Genomic DNA, 21,421 nt, shown 5'->3' on the forward strand with positions numbered 1-21,421 from the left:
CAGTCTAGTCCTAAATTATAACGTCAGTGGATAAGTAATCCCAACCCTCAGTTTTATGTCCTGGGGGAGTTTAGATTCAAAACCCACTATGGCAGTGAAAACAAAAAAAAACTGTAAATGATCTAATGGTAACCATGTTCGTTGTGTTTTTTTGTAAAATCTGATTCAGTAATGCCCCCATCAGATCTATAGCAATGTGGTTTGACTCTTGGTGACCCCAATTAAGGACAAACTAATTTTAAGAAGTTTTCTGGGTTGTCTCCTCAGGAGATGAAAGTGAGCTAGTTTTGTACTTGTTTCATGTATGTTCAGCTGACATTGTGTGTTGCCCACAGGATTGTGCTTGGGTCAGTCATGAGTGGTTGGGAATTTCAAAAAAAAGATAAATCTCTGGTTTAGACATCATGCACTGAAGCAGTATTTCAGACGTATGTAAACAGTAAGAAGCAAGGAGGGCAATTAATTGGTAGAGTCGACAGTGCGGTGCTGGAAATGACAGCATCCGAGGAGCAGGTACCCTCGACTCTGGTGTCCAGCATCTGCAGCCCTCACTCTCCCCAATGGGCTGGTAAGTCTGAGGGTGGCAGGGAAAGGGCCCGGCTGTTTCTGTCTGACACTCTGGGGGGCGCTGTCCTGCTCCGGGAGCCGGCGCTGTCAGAGCGGAGACACCGAGCTCGAGCCGGAGCCGGAGCCGGAGCCAGGGACGGGGAAGCGGCCAAGGTGAGTGCTGCAAACCGCTAGCGAGCAGCCCGGGCAGGCTCTCGGCAGCACCGGATACCCCCCCCCCCCCCCCTCCCCGGGCCTCCGGTGTGATATTCACCGAGGCTGTTCCTCGGTGTAACGGGACATGTGCTTTCAGAAGGCGGCCCCAGATAGGCCCCGGCGTCTGTGGCTGCTTCATCTTCTGTCCATTTCCCACTGGAAATGGGGCTTTCCTGCAGGAAATATCCTCCTGGTAACGGCCCCAAACAGGGCACTTTAATCAAGACTGCACATTGTTCCAGCTTAACACTTCCCGTCCTGTCCCTCTGCAGGATATTTGCTGAATGTTGGTGAGATTGATGAGTAAAACACATGCCTACTGCACTACTTTGCTGATGGGCAACATTTGTAAACTTTCTTGTGGTACATGTCTGAATTGGTGCATTATTTAATCTTTCATAAATTGATTTTGTCGTCGTTTTTTTTTCAGCAAGAGGTAATAGGTAACTATTGTAGCCCTGCAACCACATTGTTTCTGCTGCTTCGGTTGTGCCAGCATCACTGGTTCTGGATTAGTGGTGCTGGAAGAGTACAGCAGTTCGGGCACCACTAATCCAGAATCTGGTTTCCAGCATCTGCAGTCATTGTTTTTACCAGCATCACTGGCTCCCATCCACACCATAGCTTTGGAAGGGTTTTCCTCAAAAGGTGGTGGAAGTAGCGTCTCTGAACAGTTGTAAGGCAGAGATAAATAAGTTCTTGATAAGCAAGGTGATCAAAGGTTACTGGGGATAGATAGAAATGTCTGGCAATATGACCAGCTCTGATGCAGGCGCAGGGAGTTGAGTGGACTACAACTTTTAATTTGTAAGTTTGTATATCAACAAAATTTAATGAATTAATTAATAATGTGATAATCATCGATTTTTTTGGTGTTGATAGATACTAGCTGGAACACCAGCGGTAAACTCTCTTTGAAGTAATGCTGTGGGATCTTTTGCAGCCACCTAAGGCGGCAGATGGAACTTAAGTTTAACAGATTATAAAGACAGTAAAGTACAATGCTCTGTTAGTATTGCATTCTAGTGTCAACCTTTGATTTTATGTGCACATGGCTTGAAGTGGACTTTTAACCTGTAAATTTATAATGCTGGAGATTTTCTTAATCTCGGCTTTGCCAAAAGTCGGCTTTTGGAATGGCTTATTAATTACATTTATATACCTGATGTAGACCTAGTGATTCACAAAATTTTCTTGGTTAAACTTTTATTGATTTTTTTTTGGTCCTGTTTTCCACCTACATGCTATTCTGGTGACATCACCCAAAAGCTGGGTTCGTTTTCACATACATGTTGACACCCAGTTCTACTACTTCACTGCCTTTCTTGACTGCTTTACTGTTGCTGTTACTTATCAACTATCCAGTACTAAGTAGGTTTTCTCCTTTTAACTATTGGAAGGACTAAAGTCAAAGTTTAAAGTTCCTGCTATAAACTCAGTCCCTTAGCTACTGACTCCACTCCTCTGTCTGGAAAAAGTTTTGAGGTAAAACCAGATCATTCACTAACTTGGTGTCGTATGTGATCTCGTGATGAGCTACGGACTCGTATTTGTGCCATTCCTAACACTGCCTGTTTTTGTCCCTGTAACTTCACTAGGCCAGCGAATCAGATTGTCTAAAACTTTGTTTCCTGTGTCTTAACCAGTCCTGTTCCACCTATCACCTTTTTGTTCATTGACCTACATCGACTTCTGGTCCTGATTTTTGTTGTTAGAGGACCCCTTTTCAAGTAGATTTCTTAAATCATTGGTCAGCTGCCCCAACTCCATTTAAGTTCTAAAACGATATAACACTCATGACATCCCGATTAAATTGTATCACTTTGATTTAATTTGCATAAATTCCCCACTATCAACATTCTGGGGCTTACCTTGACCAGAAACTGAACTGCATTAGCCATTTAAATACTTTGGAGAGTCGGGGGTGAGTTATTCGCTGCAGGTATACTAGCCTCTAACCTGCACTGGCAATATGATCAGCTGTGGTGGAATACAAGCTTACAAATTAAAAGCAGGTGTTATTCACTCAATTCGCTGAGCTCAAGTCACCACTAAATCACTTCACAGCTGATCATATTGCCAGAGCAGGTCAGAAGCTAGGAATCCTGCAGCGAATAACTCGCCTCTAGACCCTGTAAAGCCTGTTTATCATCTGTAAGGCACAAGTTAGGAGTATGTTGAAGTACTTCCATTTGTTTGGATAAATACAGCTTTGAGACCTTATGGGGCAAAGCGACCCTGTTGATTGACACGACATTCACTCATTTCACTAAATTCACTCAAGAGGAGGTAAACAACAACAAACTGCCATTCCTAGATGTCACAGTAGAGCAAACAGCCAATGGGGAACTTCAAACCAACGTCTACAGAAAAGCAACATATACGGACCAAATATTGAACTACAGAAGCAATCATCCCAACACCCACAAATGAAGCTACATCAGAACATTATTTCAATGAGCCAACACACACTGCAGCACAGAGGATCGATGCAGAGCAGAGGAAAATCACCTATACCGTGTATTCAAAAAGAATGGGTACCCAATGAATACAGTCCACCAATTTCTCAGCAACAAACCCAAACAAGGAGACAAAACACGGCCAGAAACCCTAGCCACTCTCCCTACATCAAAGACATCTCTGAAATGACTGCCAGACTACTCAGACCCCTTGACATCATGGTAGCCCACAAATCCACCAACACACTAAAACAGCAGCTAATGAACTTGAAAGACCCTACACAGACAATGAGCAAAACTAACGTCATTTACAAAATACCAAGCAAGGACTGTAACAAACAGTACATTGGACAAACAGGCAGAAAACTAGCCACCAGGATACATGAACACCAACTAACCACAAAAAGACATGACCCTCTCTCACTAGTATCCTCACATATGAATGAGGAAGGACACCACTTTGACTGGGACAACACATCCGTCCTAGGACAAGCCAAACAAAGACACACACGAGAATTCCTAGAAGCATGGCATTCCAACCGGAACTCTATCAACAAACACATCGAGTTAGACCCCATCTACCACCCTCTGAGAAAAGGAACAGGAAGTGACTTCACCACAGGAAATAACATCACCGACCCAAAGAAACCCAAACATATAAATAGAAAGCAGCATTGCTTCGTGTGAGGTCCACTGAAGATGTTACCTAGTAAGGTAATGAAACGTCTGGAAATGAACCTTTCAGCTCAGCGAGTAAACCTACATCCAAAATTGACACAACATCCACAACCTCTAACACTGAAGCTCAGTAGCAGCAGTGTGCTTTATCTGCAAGATGCACTGCAAAAATTCACCAAGGCTCCTCAGATAACACCTCCCAAACCATGACCATGACCATTACCATCTAGATAGGTACAAGGGCAGCAGGTACATGGAATTACCACCACGTGGACGTTCCACTCCAAGTAACTCATGATCCTGACTTGGAAAATATTGCTGTTTCTTCAGTGTCACTGGATCAAGATCCTAGGACTTCCTCCTTAATGGTCTTGTGGGCTGCCTACACCAAATGGACTGCAGTGGTGTAAGAAGGCAGCTCAGTACCACTTTATTACCTTATGTGAAAGTGAGGACTGCAGATGCTGTAGGGCAACTAAGGATGGGCAATTGATGCTGGCCCAGCCAAAGTTGTTAGCCATTTTTGCCAACACAATAAGATATCCAGTTGAAGGGTGATAAGCTGAAGTTCTAGACTAGTAACTCTAGATTAGCCAAACTCCCAATTGAAGCATGGTTAGGCCACGTTAGTCATGAAATCATGGCCGAGCCAAGTGTGTGGAATTATATCATGGTGGACGACACTGATGCTATACAACAAAACAGGCAGATGAGGCAATAATTGAATTAGAAAATTCTTCAGTAGAGTTCCCAGCTGAGACCACTGAATGTTCGACCACCCCCTCTCTCACCCGTTTTCGTAGCTGAAGCTGCAAAATCTGTAGAGAAGCTTTGGTATTTTGCCCTGCAGTATGAAGACACGGTAAACATGTTTGACTGCATTGATGATATGGTGGACTGTATTGCACTTGTCTGAAGACACCACGCTAAGCAGAAAAAGATTGATGTTTTTTCAGAGTGAAGTCCCAACATTTTTAATGCTTTTAATTGTACAACGTCAGGCTCTTGTAAGTGGTGAACGCATTTTTAGATAAGGCATTTTCCACATACTTGTCATTGTTTTAAATTTTTTGAGTGTTGTAGGTAAATTGGGTTATATTGGGGCTTCTTGGGCTCTCAGAACTCCGCTTAGCATAAAATTGTGGGTGGGCCCCCTACTATTTCTTATGATTTTACTGCAGTACCAAAATAGTTTTTTAATAAAACCCCCAGCCCTTGGGCAAGGCTGAACCTGCTAGGGCCCACTGTCATCTTTGGTACCTGCTATGTGTAGCTGGTGATTTTTGGTGGTCCTCTCAACTCTGCATTGCAGACTGACTCTTGAGGTGAGAGAGCCAACATGTATTGTGCTGCAAAATTACATCCATATATTGCTCCTTTCGAACCTTCCTTTGGCTTTCACTCATTCAAATACTAATTGACCAATTTTCTGGAAATGTTAATTTTGTTGTAGTTATTTGGTCCTGACTTGGATTTCCACTTAACTCTGCCTCCCTCTTGTCTTATGGATGGCAACTTCCCTTGTGGTCTTTAACTTCCTGACTCAGATCAGCTGTGGAATCTCTCTGAATCTGTTCCTCCTTCTTCAGATCTGACTCATCTGTTGTCCTGCTCTCTTTGGGAGTTAAATTTCTTTTAAGAAACAAATTTGATAAATGTCCAGCAAGTTTATTTAGTAAAGTTATTTACGAAAATGCCACCTTTATTTTTTTGGCTCTAACTTCTACGTTTTGGTTCTGATCAGTGAGCTAAAGCACAAACATGTAAGGAATGGTGAATTTTATTTCTTTTGATGGGAGGAAGCAGTGTTGTTGAATTAATATGTTTATAATATACACCACATAATAGGGAGTGATTTAAACAGTCATAGAGATATACAGCATAGAAAAAGATCCTTCGGTCCAACTCGTCCATGCTGAACAGATGTCCTAAATTAATCTGGTCCCATTTGCCAGCATTTGGCCCATAGCCCTCTAAACCCTTTCTATTCAAGTACCTATCCAGATAGCTTTTAAATGTAATTTAAATGTAAACTCCATCACCACCTTTTGTGTGAAAAGGTTGCCCCTTAGGTCGTTTTTAAATCTTTTTCCTCTCGCCTTAAACCTAGTTTTAAGTGTGTTAAATGCCCCCTAGTTTTGGAGTGCCCACCCCAGGGAAAAGACCTTGGCTATTCACCCTATTCAGGCCCCTCATGATTTTATAAACCTCTATAAAGTCACCCCATAGCCTCTGACACACCTGTGAAAAAAGCCCCAGCCTTTTCAACCTGTTCCTATAGCTCAAACCCTCCAACCCTGGCAACATTCTTATAAAGTTTTTCTGAACCCTTTCAAGTTTCACATCTTTCCTATTCGGAGGGAGACCAGAATTGCATGCAGTATTCCAAAAGTGGTCTAACCAATGTCCTGTACAGCTGCAACATGAAGTCCCAACTCCTGTGCTCAATGCAAGCATATAAAACACCATTTTTCTCTACCCTGTCTATGTGCTACTCCACTTTCAACTGTGAACCCGTACCACTAGGCCTGTTTGTTTGGCAACACTCCCCAGGACCTTACCATTAAGTGTGTAAGTCCTGTCCTGATTTGCCTTATCGAAATGCAGCACCTCACATTTACCTAAATTAAATTCCATCTGCTACTGCTTGGCCCATCTGATCAAAGTCCAGTTGTCTTTTGAGGTAATCTTCTTCACGATCCACTACACCACCAATTTTGGTGTCATCTATAAACTTGCTAACTATTCCTCCTATATTCATATGTTGAAAGTTTTTGCGTAATTTAGAAATAATGCAGATTACTAGTGGTTACCTCAAAATATTTTAAAATAACTGATAAAAAATAAGTGTTGGACTTGTCTTGTTAACATTGTTCATAAATCATACAAACTTGAATTAGTTTTGTTGTTTATGTCTGTAATCTCGTACCACATTGTCACAGAATTGTTACAGTGTGGAAGGAGGCTATTTGGCCCATTGTGTCTGCACTCACTCTCTTTAACTTAGTGTCGAACTCCTGCCTTTTTCCTGTGCCCTGCACATTGCCTTTTTCAAAAAATTATCATTTAATGCCAACTTGAATATCTAGATTGCCACTTCCAGGTACATTTAGAAATTTATGAAAATGTGATCTCATTGCCATAGCTATTGAGTAAATAAAGGTGAAGGAGGGCTGATCAGCAAGGGATTTACAAATTTAACATAGTGTGAGAGGAGATGTAGGCCGTATAGTCCTTGAAGCTTGATCCGCTGTTCACTTCAGGGCCATTTCTGAATTATACTAACCCCACTTTCTTGCCCTATCTCCATATCCTTGATACCTTTTGTTCTCAAGAATCTATTTATATCAGATTTGAATATACTCTTGAATTGAGCATCTACAACTTTCTTGGATAATGAAATCCAAAGAATTCACAACTGTTGAGTGTCAGTGTTCTCTCATTCCAGGTATCATGCCTGAGACAAGATGTCTTCAGGACTTCAGTTAAGAAATGTCATATTGCACTTGAAACATTAACTCCATTTCTAACTCCACAAATGCCGTTACATCTGCTGAGTTTTTTTTCCCATTTTGTTTTTATTTCAGATCGTCAGAATTCTCAATACTTTGCTTTTGTTAACATGGTATTATCAAAATCCAGTTAAATACAGCAAAACTTCCCTTATCCTTGTATTATAACTGTTGCAATAAAGTTAACATACTATTTGTCTTCCTAATCACTTACTTTATATGCATGTTAACTGTCTTTTATTCATGTGCAAGTTGTCTATATCTGAGCCAACATTTATGAGCTTCCCACTTTTGATTAGTATTCTGGTTTTCCATTCTTGTTTGGTCACAGTAGAAACGATATGCACCACTTGTTTTAAGGATGTACCACCCTATGGTATTTGAAATAATATTAATGATCTCCTTGTCATTACGAAGTAATTTATTTCTTTTCAACATGGCAACACTTGGAAATCCTATGAACAACAATATTTCACTTGAGCTTTGTTTAAAATTTTAATTTGATTCAATTGTGGAAGGAACAGTAATTGTGTTGGATATTTTCTTTCTGCATTAATGCTGATTATATTCAGGATTCTAGCCTGAGGTTTGACTTGTAATAAGTACTCATTGAGCCGTACAGTTCAATGATGCAGTACTGGTTAATCATGTTTCACTAAACCTCTGTGACAGTTCCAGCATGTGATTTTTAAGTGATATGGTTCATTTTATTGTAAGTGTTGCCTTGTTACCAAGGTCATGAGAGAGATTGTGAATCTCAGAATATTTAACATCCATGTTAAACAAGTTTGATACTGCATGTTTAGAAGCAGTTTTAAATCTAAGCATACTTATTTGGTGAAATAACCCATCTACTATTCAAAAGTAGAATTTCCATCTTGTGCATGAGTGTTTCCCTTCACACTGGTCAATTTGTGCTAGATTAACTAGGCTGCTTGGCCCCCTATGTGAAACTACCATTCATTGAGGCACAAGTGTGTGATGTGATGACATCTACTTGCACCCCAACAATGCATGGCATAGCCTACATAATTGCGGCTTTCACAGTTCCACATAGGCAGCATCCATATCTGAGACTGAAAGGAAAACGTGCTATTTAATGTTTTCCAATGTTGACAAATAATAACTTTTTTGAGATACATAGTTTATATGAGAATTTATGCACGCAGAATTTGTCTCATCACAATTTTGGTGCATATGTTCACGGTGTTGCCTTCTCTGACAAGGAATTGAAGGTATTGAAACAAATGTACATTGTTTTTTCTTTGCAGAGTGTATTTGTTCCTTCCTTGGAGTGCAGAAGAATATTAGAAGAGGCAAACTGCAGCTAATCAGATGGGATGATAGTGAGTCCGAAGTTGATGACTTGTTGCTGGAGCAGTACCTACACAGGCGAAAGAAGCATTTAATGTTAACCTTCACCATTCTTTGGACAATTACGTTAAATCTATCAGTCATTGAGCCAGTTTTTTTGTTTTGGTGAACCATTCACAGACTAAGAATGGAATGAAAGATTTCTGAGGAAATGGAAACTGTTCAAATTCATCATTTTCAAAAATACTGTATATCGTAGTGTATAAATTTCCCTGCTGTTTAAGACAACCTGTCTTTTGGATGCCAGAATGCATGTTTAAGACTTTGTGTTGTGTAAGTTGACTTCTGTCACCTAATAAATCTGTAGAGCTTTATTCTGATTAGGTGTTGCCCTCAATTTATCAGCTCACACATATATGATTAGGATTATGCTCGCTTAATACAATTTCCCACCCCAACCCCACTATCTGATGATTCACTGATAAATGTTTCTAGCTGGAACCTTTATCCATTTGAATAGCACACCATCTTGTACCTGATTCATCCTTCCCTTTTTTTAAATACATCGCTCCCATCTTCCTCTCTTTATTTTCTCATTATCACTGAGGCAGTTGTGTGCTTTAATTGGGCATAAATGAATGACAGGGATTCAGATGAAGAATTATTGTAAAGTATAGGCATGGAGATGGGAATGAAATTGAAGGACCTAGGAGAAGAAAGGAAGTCAAGATATAAAGTGGTAATTGGGGAAGATCTGTCAGCTACAACGTTGCCTTGGGTTTGAAAGGAAGAGGGCATTGGTTGGGGTATAATTAATGGTAATATAATCTGTAGTTCTGGATGCTATGTTATTGGAAGTGTATTAGCAGGTCATGCTGAGAAATTGGATGTTATCTGTACAAGAATTAAATGGAAAACTTGAAATTTTTAATGTTTAGAGCATGAATAAAATTTGGGACAGAGCATAATTTATTTTGAATTATGCAGCAAAAAACTATTACAATTGCTAGTTTAGATGTGGGCTATCCCTATTCTTGTTTCCTGTGGATTTCTATTAGTAGATCACCAATAGGTTTTAATTTCAAATATTTTATTTAAAACGTCTCTTATGTAAGAAACCTACTCTGTCTTCATATATTCCATTAAAATTACATAGTATTCAGAAATTTATTTGCTTTATACAGAATTTGAAGCTTCAATTCATTTTCTTTAAGGTGTAAAACACGTTTGAGTTGAACCTACTGGAAGTTTCTGATAGAAGCTACGTGAGACCTGGGTGTGACGTATTTCACAGTAGGTGAGTTGTTGAAACTAGGAAGACCCTTGTTATTAAAATAATAAAATCTGAACTTCAGTGACAGTGATATTGTCTGCACACCAGAGATCACTTTTATATTCTTCTTAGGATCCTAGTTCATGTGGGTACTGGACAAGTCAGATCCCAGAATGAATCTGGCTTGATAGATGATATTTTATATTTTCTTTAACATGGTGGTAGTTCACTGAAGCACACAAAACTTCAAGTTTAGTTTTAGCAATGAAACAGAAATTTATTGTGCAGAAGAAATAAAAATTAAATGAACCAAATCAAGCTTTAACACAGCTGAAAGATTAAAAGAACACACAGCAAAACAAAATCCTGTTTTTACCCCAACACCATTGCAACTAGTACTGTTTCCTTCCCTATCAAATGTTAGCGTGTGTTGCTTCTTCTCAGTTTAGGTCCTATCACTGTGTGAGATCTTCTCCTTTGATCACTTTCACAATTGAAAACTCAGTCATTCTGCGTTTTTTAATAATCTGCATAGTTCTAACCAAATACTCCTAGTCTGGAAGTTATCAAAGCTATACCCCTTCACCTGAACTGTTATGAACAATCTTCTTTTCTCTGAGGTTATTCAGATACTTGCTTCACCTCGCCAGGTCTCCGTCAAACTGTATCCAAAAGCTTTGAGCTAAATTTAAAGAAAAAGTTGTTCATCTATGTTTTACTGAAGCTACTGGTTTAATATTTTCTCTCTCCTCTCATAAGCCCCTGCTGAATAAAGAAGCTTCATTAACATTCCTGTGACCCTTGCAGTCACCTACTCTCTGACACATACTGGTTTAAAATCATGGTTTGAGAAAGACTGACCAAATTAATTTTTAAACCCCTTCACAAAGACAGACTGATACCATATGTCACTCAATTGAAATCTAAACTCTCTTTGAGAAAAAAAATGGTTTACTATATATAAGTCACACACTATTGGTCACATTATCCTAATCCTGACAGTATCCTTGCTGAAGACGATGAATGGTTGAGTTAGCACAAAAAATATTGGATGTAAAGTACAGTTTGTGTATTTAATAAACCGCATAGAATAAGCTGGCCAAATTTCCTTTGTCTTCTCTTATGATTATATGCACACTGAATATGAATATTCTGCACTACATTAAATTTAAAAACATAATTGTAGATTACTTGAAACACCAAAAATATGTCTGTGAAAAGAGTCTAGTGTTTTGGAGAAGGCGCTATGTGTGATGAAATTTTAGTAAGTTCATTTTGGTCTATTTGTGTCACTAATGTATAGGTTTCTGAAAAACAGCAAAAAATGTTGAATTAATATTGAAGCAAATGTGGAGAAAAAAACATCTTTACTCAAAGCCTGTAAACAGAATCTGAAGTTCAGGGAATTAAAAAAGTAGAACCTAAAAGCAAGACAAGGCCATTCTTTCCTCAAGGCTGTGCTGCTATTCATCTACATCATGCCTCATCTCTATCTCAAAACCATTTTTCTGCACTATCTCTAGATCTTTTGATCCCCAGAAATCTATTGATCTTTATCTTGAATTTGTTCAATGACTGAACATTGGCAGCCATTGGGGAGAATTGAGTTTCCAAAGATTCATAAATCAATGAGTGACCAAATTCCTCCTGCCCTTTGTTTTCAATGGCCTATCTCTTATTCTGTGTTCCCTGGTTGTACCCACAAGGGAAAAATTATTCTTTCATCTACCCTGTCAAGCCCTTTAAAATTTTGCATCCTTAACTGAGTCGTGGAGTCATAGAGATGTACATCACAGAAACAGACTCTTCAGTCCATCTCGTCCATGCCGACCAGATATCCCAACCCAATCTGGTCCCACCTGCCAGCACCCGGCCTAAATCCCTCCCAACCCTTTTGATTCATATACCCATCCCGATGACTTTTAAATGTTGCAATTGTACCAGCCTCCACCACTTCCTCTGGCAGCCCATTCCACACATGCACCACCTTCTGTGTGAAAGAATTGCCCCTTAGGTCTCTTTTACATCTTCTCCCTCTTACCCCAAACCTATGCCCTCTAGTTCTGGACTCCCCCACCCCAGGGAAAATACTTTGTCTGTTTACCCTATCCATGCCCCTCACAATTTTATAAACCTCTATAAGGTCACCCCTCAGCCCCCGACGCTCATGGGAAAACAGCCCTAGAGTATCATCGTCTCCTTATAGCTCAAATCCTCAAACCTTGGCAAAATCTTTGGAAATCTTTTCTAAACCCTTTCAAGTTTCACAACATCCTTTTGATAGGAAGGAGACCAGAATTGCATGTAATATTCCAAAAGTGTCCTAACCAATGTCCTGTACAGCTGCAACATAACCTCCCAACTCTTGTACTCAATATTCTGACCAATAACGGAAAGCATACCAAATGCCTTCTTCACTACCCTATCTATCTGCGACTCTACTTTCAAGGAGCTATGACCCTCCAATCCACGGTCTGTTTGTTGAGCAGCACTCCCAGGGACCTTACCATTCAGTATATAAGTCCTGCTAAGATTTGCTTTCCCAAAATGCAGCACCTTGCATTTATCTAAATTAAACTCCACCTGCCACACCTCAGCCGATTGGCTCATCTGGTCAAGATCCTGTTGTAATCCGAGGTAACCTTCTTCGCTGTCCCCCACACCTCCAATTTTGTTGTCATCTGCAAACTTATTAATTATACCTCCTGTGCTCACATCCACATTATTTATATAAGTGACAAAAAGTAGTGAATCCAGCACCGATCCTTGTGGCACTCCGCTGGTCACAGGCCTCCAGTCTGAAAAATAACCCTACACCACAACCTTCTGTCTTCTCTCTTTGAGCCAGTTTTGTATCCAAATGGCTAGTTCTCCCTATATTCCAAGAGATCTAACCTTGCTAACCAGTCTCCCATGGAGAAACTTGTCGAATGCCTTACTGAAGTCCATATAGATCATGTCCGCTGCTCTGCCCTCATCAATCCTCTTTGTTACTTCAAAAAAACTTAATCAAGTTTGTGAAACATGATTTCCCACACACAAGGTCATGTTGACTATCCCTAATCAGTCCTTGCTCTTCCAAATACTGGTACATCCTGTCCCTCCGAATTCCCTTCAACAACATGCCCACCGCCGAGGTCAGGCTCACTGGTCTGTAGTTCCCTGGCTTGTCCTTACCAACTTTCTGAAATAGTGGCACTGCTTTAGCCACCCTCCAGACTTCTGGCACCTCACCTGTGATTATCGATGATACAAATATCTTAGCAAGAGGCCCAGCAATTACTTCCAAAGCTTCCCACAGAGTGCTGGGTACATCTGATCAGGTCCTGGGGATTTATCCACTTTTATGCATTTCAAGACATCCAGCACTTCCTCTTCTGTAATATGGACATTTTTCAAGATGTCACCATCTATTTCCCTACATTCTATATCTTCCATATCCTTTTCCACTGTAAACACTGATGCAAAATAGTCGTTTAATATCTCCCCCATCTCCTGCAGCATCACACAAATGCCGCCTTGCTGATCTTTGAGGGGCCCTATTCTCTCCCTCGTTACCCTTTTGTCCTTCATGCATTTGTAAAAACCCTTTGGATTCTCCTTAACTCTATTTGCCAAAACTATCTCATGTTCCCTTTTTGCCCTCCTGATTTCTCTCTTAAGTATACTCCTACTGCCTTCTAAGGATTCAATCGATCTACCCTGTCCATACCTGACATTTACTTCCTTCTTTTCCTTAACCAAACCCTCAATTTCTTTAGATTAGATTACAGTGTGGAAACAAGCCCTTCGGCCCAACAAGTCCACACCGACCCGCCGAAGCGCAACCCACCCATACCCCTACATTTACCCCTTACCCCTTACCCCTTACCTAACACTACGGCAATTTAGCATGGTCAATTCACCTGTGAACTGTGGGAGGAAACCGGAGCACTGGAGGAAACCCACACAGACATGGGGAGAACGTGCAAACTCCACACAGTCAGTCGCCTGAGGCAGGAATTGAACCTGGGTCTCTGGCGCTGTGAGGCAACAGTGCTAACCACTGTGCCACCGTGCCCCCCACTAGTCATCCAGCATTCCCTATACCTACCAGCCTTTCTCCTGACAGGAATATACTTTCTCTGGATTCTTGTTATCTTATTTCTGAAGGTTTCCCATTTTCCAGCTGTCCCTTTACCTGTGAACATCTGCCCCCAATCAGCTTTCGAAAGTTCTTGCCCAATACCATCAAAATTAGCCTTTCTCCAATTTAGAACTTCAACTTTTAGATCTGGTCTATCGTTTTTCATCACTATTTTAAAACTAGTAGAATTATGGTCGCTGGCCCTAAAGTGCTCCCCCACTGACACCTCTGTCACCTGCCCTGCCTTATTTCCCAAGAGTAGGTCAAGGTTTGCACCTTCTCTCATGGGTACATCCACATACTGGATCAGAAAATTTTCTTACACATGCTTAACAAATTCCTCTCCATCTAAACCCTTAACACTATGGCAGTCCCTGTCTATTTTGGAAAGTTAAAATCCCCTACCATAACCACCCTATTATTCTTACAGATCTCCTTGCAAATTTGTTTTTCAATTTCCCTTTTGACTAATCAGGGTTCTATAGTACAATCCCAATAAGGTGATCATCCCTTTCTTATTTCTCAATTCCACCCAAATAACTTCCCTGGATGTATTTCTGGGAATACCCTCCTTCAGTACAGCTGTAATGCTATCCCTTATCAAAAATGTGACTTCCCATCCTGTCTTGCCTCCCTTTCTATCCTTCCTGTAGCATTTGTATCCTGCAACATTAAGCTGCCATTCCTCTCCATCCCTGAGCCATGTTTCTGTAATTGCTATGATATCCCAATCCCATGTTCCTAACCATGCCCTGAGCTCATCTGCCTTCCCTGTTAGGCCCCTTGCATTGAAGTAAATGTAGTTTAATTTATCAGTCCTACCTTGTTTTCTGCTTATCCCTGCCTGCCCTGACTGTTTGACTCTTTCTTTTCTCAATTGTACCAGTCTCAGATTGATCTCTTTCCTCACTAGGTCCCAACCCCCCACCTTACTAGTTTAAACCCTCTCAGCAGCTCTAGCAAATCTCCCTGTCAGTATAGTAGTTCCTTTCCAATTTAGGTGCAATCCAACCTTCTTGTACAGCTCACTTCTACCCCAGAAGAGATTCCAATAATCCAAAAATGTGAATACTTCTCCCATACACCAGCTCCTTCTGCTGTATCCTCCTTTTCTCCCACTACTAGCTCATAGCATCGGGAGTAATCTAGATATTACTACTTTCAAAGACGTCCTTTTTAAATTCCTGCCTAACTCTATGTTCTCCCTTCAGAATCTCAACGTTTTCCCTTCCTTTATTATTGGTTCCAATGTGTACAATGACCTTGTGCTGGGCCCTGTCCGTCGTGAGAACATTCTGCACCCACTCTGAGACATCCTTGATCCTGGCACCAGGGAAGCAACACACCATTCTGATTTTTCGCTGCTAGCCACAAAAACGTCTGTGCCTCGGACTAGAGAATTCTTTAACACAATTGATCTCTTGAAATCAGACAGATTCCCCTTTTTCTAAATTCTAGAGAATAGTGGCAGAGTATCCTGGATCTCTCCTAGGATAATTCTACCATTCCAGCTGTCAGTCTGATAAGTCTTCATTTCCCTTCATCTATGGCAAATATATCCTTCCATGGCTGAGGAGACCATTCCTGTACATATCCCTCCAGGTGCACCCTCATCAAGGCTCTATACAGTTGCAGTTAGGTTTGTTTACTCTTACACCCAAATCCTCTTGCAATAAAGGTCAACATACTAATTTTTTGCTACATCTGCATGTTAGATTTCAACGGTTGATGAACAAAAACATCAAGTCCCTTTGGATAGAAGCATTTCTGATCTCTCACCATTTAAGAAATTATTTGCATGTCTGCTTTTCTTACCAAAGTGGATAGTTTTACATTTTTCCAATTATAGTCTATCTTTCGTGTTCCTGTCCACTCATGAAGATTTTGTAACTCCTCTTGAAACCTCTTTGCATCCTCCTCACAACTTGCATTGACGCCTGGTTTTGAGTCTTGACCAAACTCAAAAATATTGTCTTTGATCCCCACATAAATATCATTGATACAAGTCATTAATAACTGGGGCCGAAGCCCTGATTCTTGTACTGACGTATTATGTCAATCTAAGAATGGTTTGTTGATTCCTACTCACTGGCTTTTGCCTGTTACTAATTTTCAATCTGTGCCAATATATAAATCTCATGTGGTCTGTGGTTGCCTACTGGCTCTTATGTGAGATCTTATCAAAGGCATTCTGAAAATCCAAGTACACCACCTCCACTGGCTTTCTCTCATCTGTTTTACAAGTTACATCAAAATACCAACATTTTTGTTAAGCATGATTTCTGTTTTGTGCTGATTCTGCCGAATCTGATCATTATTTTCTAAGTGAGCAGTTTTGTCACATCTCTTCCAATAGGTTTAGTCCTGTGAGTATGTAATGAACAGGGTAGATAAAGGGGAAACAGTAGATGTAATGTACTTGGATTTCCAAATGACATTTGATAAGGTAACACATGTAATGTTCCTTAATAAGATAAGATCACGTGGTGTTTATAGTATATGTGCATGAATAGGGAATTGTCTAACTAATAGAACATAGCTTTGGGATAAAGGGGGCATTTTCAGAATGGAAACCTCTTAACAACACACATGAATGACTTGGATGACAGAATTGAATCTACTGTTGTCAATTTTGCAAAAATAGGTAGTTTGGCAAGTGATGAGGATGACATCCAGAGTCTGCAATGGGATACAGACAAGTTAAGCAAGTGGGCAAAACATTGACAAATGGAATATAATGTGGTAAAATGTGAAGGTGTGCACTTTGGCAGGAAAATAGAGGAGTTGATTCTTATTTCTCTGTGGAAATACTACAGAAAGTTTCAGCACATAGGGGTAATTGAGCATGAATCACAAAAAGCTGGCATGCAAGTTCACTGGATAAGAGAAATGGCAAATGGAGTGTTGGCCTTTATTTCAAAGGGAATGGAATATAAAAATAGGGGTATCTTGCTGAAACTACATAAGGAACTGGTCAGAACATAGTGGGAATACTGTGAACAGTTCTGGTCCATTTATCAAAGGAAAGACATACTGGCATTGGAGGCATTCTTGAAAAAACGTTCACTTAGTTGATCCTGGGTATGAATTAATTTTCGAAGAGGATAGGTTGGGTTTGTACTCATTGGAGTTTTAAGAGAATGTGAGGAGACCTTATTAAAATATATGTAATTCTTAGGAGGCTTAACAGGGTAGATGTGGAGAGATTGTTTGTCCTTGGGGGAGAGTTAAGGGCCAAAGGGCATCATCTCGGAGTAAGAAGGTGCCAATTTAAATCGAAGATGAGAATTTTTTTTTGTCTCGAGGGCACTATGTCTTTGCCACATAGGGTTGTCAAGGCTTTGTTGATGAATATATTCAGGGTTAAGATAGAGAGATGCTTGATCAATAAGAGAATTGAGGGTTGTAGAGTTGAGGATTATCAATTTGGCCACAATCTTATGGATTGAAAGGGTGGACTGTGTAGGCCGAATGGTCTACTTCTGCTCATATGTCTTAAGGTCTTTTGGTTTGTAGTTCCTCATTTTCTATTTTCCTTTCTCTCAAATATGGCATTGTTTGCTCCCATTCCAGACCACAAATTCTTCCATGAGCTCCACAACTACTTTTTTAAATACTCTGAATGAAGATAATCAAACCAAGGATAATGAAATTCCAGTTTCAAATCCATTATTTTGTCCAGTACGACTTTACTGTAACTAATTTATTGCAGCTCATTATACCTGAGCATTTTTTAAAAAATCCTTCCTTCTTGAAGATAGACACAAATGAGGTGTTTAGTTTCTGTGACATTTCCTAATATCCAGTTATAAAGTTTCCTGTTTCTGCTTCTAGTGTGTTTGTATTTGTCCAGGCTAATGATTTTTGCATACATATAGAAGCTTTGGAGTTGTTCCTTTTTGTTTCACCGTAGTTTACCTTCCTATTCTGTTTCCTTTTTTGTTTTCGAAAATGCTCCAAATCATCAGACTGACTGCAATCTTGCTAACTTTATTAGTCCCTTCAGTTGATTTGATTACATTTCTCATGTTAGCTGAGGTTGTATCATCTTTTCGAGTCATAGAGATGTACAGTTTGGAAACAAACACTTCGGTCCAACCCGTCTATGCCGACAAGATATTCCATCCCAATCTAGTCCCACCTGCCAGCACGTGGCCCATATCCCTCCAAACCCTTCCTATTCATATACCCATGCAGATGCCTTTTAAATACTGCAATTGTACCAGCCTCCACCACTTCCTCTGGCAGCCCATTCCATACATGCACCACCCTCTGCGTGAAAATGTTTCCCCTTAGGTCTCTTTTATATCTTTCTCCTCTCACCCTAAACCTATGCTCTCTAGTTCTGGACTCCCCCACACCAGCGAAAAGACCTTGTCTATTTATCCTATCCATGCCCCTCATGATATTATAAACCCCCATAAGGTCACCCCTTAGCCTCCGACGCTCCAAGGAAAACAGCCCTAGCCTATTCAACCTCTCCCTATTGCTCAAATCCTCCAACCTTGGCAACATCCTTGGAAATCTTTTCTGAACCCTTTCAAGTTTACACAACATCCATCCGATAGGAAGGAGTCCAGAACTGCACGCAATCTTCCAAAAGTGGCTATCCAATGTCCTGTACAGCCACAACATGGCCTCCCAACTCCTGTACTCAATACTCTGACCAATAAAGCAAAGCATACCAAACACCTTCTTTACTATCCTATCTACCTGCGACTGTACTTTCAAGGAGCTATGAACCTCCACTCCAAAGTCCCTTTGATCCGCAACACTCCCAAGGAGCTTACCACTAAGTATATAAGTCCTGCTAAGATTTGCTTTCCCAAAATGCAGCGCCTTGCATTTATCTAAATTAAACTCCATCAGTCACTCCTTAGCCCATTGGCCCATCTGATCAAAATCCCAGGTAATCTGAGGTAACCTTCTTCGCCTTCCATCACCAATTTTGGTGTCATCTGCAAACTTACGAGTCATAGAGATGTACAGCATGGAAACAGACCCTTTGGTTCAACCTGTCCATGTCGACCAGACATCCCAACCCAATCTAGTCCCACCTGCCAGCACCCGGCCAATATCCTCCAAACCCTTCCTATTCATATACCCATCCAAATGCTTCTTAAATGTTTCAATTGTACCAGTCTCCACCACTTCCCCTGGCAGCTCATTCCATACATGTACTAAACCACTATGCTCACATCCAAATCATTTATATAAATGATGAAAAGTAGTGGACCCAGCACTGATCCTTGTGGCACTCCACTGGTCATAGGTCTCCAGTTTGAAAAACAACCCTTCACCACCATCCTCTATCTTCTACCTTTCAACCAGTTCTGTATCCGAATGGTCAACTCTCCCTGTATTCCATGAGATCTAAACTTGCTAACCAGTCTCCCATGGGGAACCTTGTAAAACGGCTTACTGAAGTCCATATGGATCATGTCTACTGCTCTGCCCTCATCAATCCTCTTTGCTACTTCTTCAAAAAACTCATTTGTGCCTCAACGGAATATAAATTTGTTGTCAATCGTCTATTTATCCTTTAGTTGATAACTAATACCTGGCTACCATCATACCTTTTCGTGTAGTATCTAAGTCTATCACAGCCAAACCTTTGTTGTTTTGTTTGTTTAGATTTAAATCTAACTGGATATTTGGTTGGAGATGTTGGAATGGCACAAACTTGATTAGCAGAATGGCTTTTCATTCGAACACAGAAACAAATCAAAATAGTAATTGACCTGTTTACAAATGACATTGCCAGGTATTTGCATTAAACAGAGTGTTTGTGCACCAATGTGAAATTACACGTCAGTAGTGTAAGTAGAGTAAGGGAACACGATCTTGTGTAGACAGAAGAGTCATACTTGCAATGCTGTGAGTTTCTCAACAGCTTTCTTTATATTGATACATTCTTTTGCAAGGAACATTCAAAGTAGTACTCTCTCATACAAATTATGAAACAATCTAAAGTTGCTGAGATTTTTCAAAGTTTTAGTGTAACAAAAATTAATATTTTTCATCGATCTCAGGGCCATAGCATTTTTAAAAAATGAAACCAGTGCCACCTGATGACTTTGAAAAGATCACCAGGGTTATCTATGCTCTAAAATCAACACTGCTGGTCTTAAATGAGAAAAATCGGTTATACCAAAAATGCTTTGAACCATGTGTGAGTAGAACTTGTCTAATGCCTGTATGAGTTAAATTTGCTAAACAGTATTGTACATTTGTTGTCCTCATTACTACCTTTCATTCTTTGTATGTGAGAGCTTAGGTTGTAAAGGGTATTTGTTACTCAGGAGAATGTGAGGACTGCAGATGCTGGAGATCAGAGTCGAAGAGTATGGTGCTGGAAAAACAGCATCCAAGGAGCAGGAGAGTGGATGTTTTGAGCATAAGCTCTTCATCAGGAATGTGGGGAGGCCCAAGGGGGCTCAGACATAAATGGGAGGTGGGGTGGTGCAGGGGGGAAGGTAGCTGGGAATGTGATGGGTATATGAAGGTAGGATTAAAGGTGATAGGTTGGAGAGGAGGGTGGAGCGGATAGGTGGGAAAGAAGATGGTCAGTTTAAGAGGGCGGTGACAAGTTGGAAGGTTGGATCTGGGATTAGGTGGCGGGGGGAATGGAGAAAACTGGTGAAATCCACATTGATCCCATGTGTTTGGAGGGTCGCAAGGTGGAAGATGAGGCGTTCTTCCTCCAGGCATCAGCTGGCTAGGGTTTGGTGGTGGAGGAGGCCTAGAACTTACATGTCCTTGGCGGAGTGGGAGGGGAGCTAAAGTGATTGGCCACAGGACGGTGGGGTTGTTTAGTGCATGTGTCCCAGAGGTGTTCTCTGAAACATTCTGCAAGTTGGTGTCCTGTTTCCCCAATGTAGAGAAGACCACATTGAGAGCAACAGAGACAGTAGATGATGTATGTGGATATACAGGTAGATCTCTGTCAACCCACCCTCCACTCCCAGCACTTTTCATTGCCACCGCAAGAAAAGACCATTCCCTCCGCGACCCCCTTGTTAGGCCCACGCCCTCACCAAACCACCCTTCATTCCCGGCACCTTCCCCTGCCACCACAAGAAGTACAAAACCTGCGCCCACACCTTTCTCCCTGCCCCCATCACCTTCGTCCAAGGCCCCAAAGGATTCGTCCACATTTGACAGAGATTTACCTGTACATCCACACACATCATCTACTGTGACCATTGCTCTCGATGTTGTATCCTCTACATTGGGGAGACAGGATGCCAACTTGCGGAACATTTCAGAGAACATCTCTGGGACACACGCACTAAAC

General features: G+C 40.8%; 1 protein-coding gene across 5 annotated transcripts in view; it reads left to right on the top strand.

Annotated features, from left to right (window-relative positions):
* Positions 1-611: 611 nt before the first annotated feature.
* Positions 612-21,421, top strand: part of tpk1 (thiamin pyrophosphokinase 1) — a 385,692-nt gene continuing 364,882 nt past the window's right edge. For 3 of the 5 annotated variants that reach the window (XM_072575655.1, XM_072575662.1, XM_072575660.1), the window contains exons 1-3: positions 612-720; positions 8,683-9,058; positions 9,940-10,022. The gene's annotated coding sequence lies outside the window, so the exon portion shown is untranslated. Of the gene's footprint in view, positions 721-827; positions 1,053-8,682; positions 9,059-9,939; positions 10,023-21,421 lie in introns of those variants that run through there. The other 2 variants (XM_072575656.1, XM_072575657.1) reach the window with 2 other exon arrangements.

Source organism: Chiloscyllium punctatum, chromosome 8 (genome assembly GCF_047496795.1).
Source record: "Chiloscyllium punctatum isolate Juve2018m chromosome 8, sChiPun1.3, whole genome shotgun sequence".
Taxonomy (NCBI): domain Eukaryota; kingdom Metazoa; phylum Chordata; class Chondrichthyes; order Orectolobiformes; family Hemiscylliidae; genus Chiloscyllium; species Chiloscyllium punctatum.